This window comes from Acomys russatus, chromosome 12, assembly GCF_903995435.1.
Source record: "Acomys russatus chromosome 12, mAcoRus1.1, whole genome shotgun sequence".
NCBI lineage: Eukaryota > Metazoa > Chordata > Mammalia > Rodentia > Muridae > Acomys > Acomys russatus.
In genome coordinates, this window is record NC_067148.1 from 52,155,876 (window position 1) to 52,156,913 (window position 1,038).

General features: G+C 36.0%; 1 non-coding gene across 1 annotated transcript; it reads right to left on the reverse strand.

The window, feature by feature from the left end:
- Positions 1-933: 933 nt before the first annotated feature.
- LOC127196757 (U6 spliceosomal RNA) lies at positions 934-1,038 on the reverse strand. Its single transcript, XR_007831529.1, has one exon. It is a non-coding gene; the product is annotated as a U6 spliceosomal RNA (small nuclear RNA).

Here is a 1,038-nt window from a genome sequence, read left to right on the forward strand (position 1 = left end):
TTTTCCATATGAAGTTCAGAATTGAACTTTCAATGTCTTTAAAAAATTGTTTAGGTATTTTGATAGGGATTGCATTGAATCTGTAGATTGCTTTTGGTAGGATGGCCATTTTTACTATGTTAATTCTCCCGATCCATAAGCAAGGAAGATCATTCCATCTTCTCAGGTCATCTTCAATCTCTTTCTTCAGAGTTTTGAAATTTTTTTCAAACAAGTCCTTCACTTGCTTAGTTAGAGTAACTCCCAGATATTTTATATTGCTTGTGGCTAATGTGAAGGGTGTGGTTTTCCTAATTTCTTCCTCTGCAAGCTTGTCATTTGTGTATAGGAAGGCTACAGACTTTTTTGAGTTAATTTTGTATCCAGCCAATTTGCTGAAGGTGTTTATCAGCTTTAGGAGTTCTCTGGTGGGATTTTGAGGGTCACTTATGTACACTATCATATCATCTGCAAATAGGGATAATTTGACTTCCTCCTTTCCCATTTGGATACCTTTGATCTCCTTTTGTTGTCTTATTGCTCTGGCTAGAACTTCAAGTACTATATTGAAGAGATATGGAGAGAGTGGGCAGCCTTGCCTTGTTCCCGATTTTAGAGGAATTTCCTTGAGTATCTCACCATTTACTTTGATTTTTGGCTATTGGCTTGCTGTATATAGCCTTTATTATGTTGAGGAAAGTGCCTTGTATCCCTGATCTCTCTAAAACTTTAAACATGAATGGGTGTTGGATTTTATCAAATGCTTTCTCTGCATCTAAAGAGATGATCATGTTGCTTTTTATTTTCAGTTTGTTTATATGGTGGATTACATTGATGGATTTCCATATATTAAACCATCCCTGCATGCCTGGAATGAAGCCTACTTGGTCATGATGAATGATATCTTTGATGTGTTCTTGTATTCATTTTGCAAGTATTTTATTTAGTATTTTTAAAAATATGGAACGCTTCACAAATTTGCGTGTTATCCTTGCGCAGGGGCCATGCTAATCCTCTTTGTATCGTTCCAATTTTAGTATTGTGCTGCCAAAGCGAGCA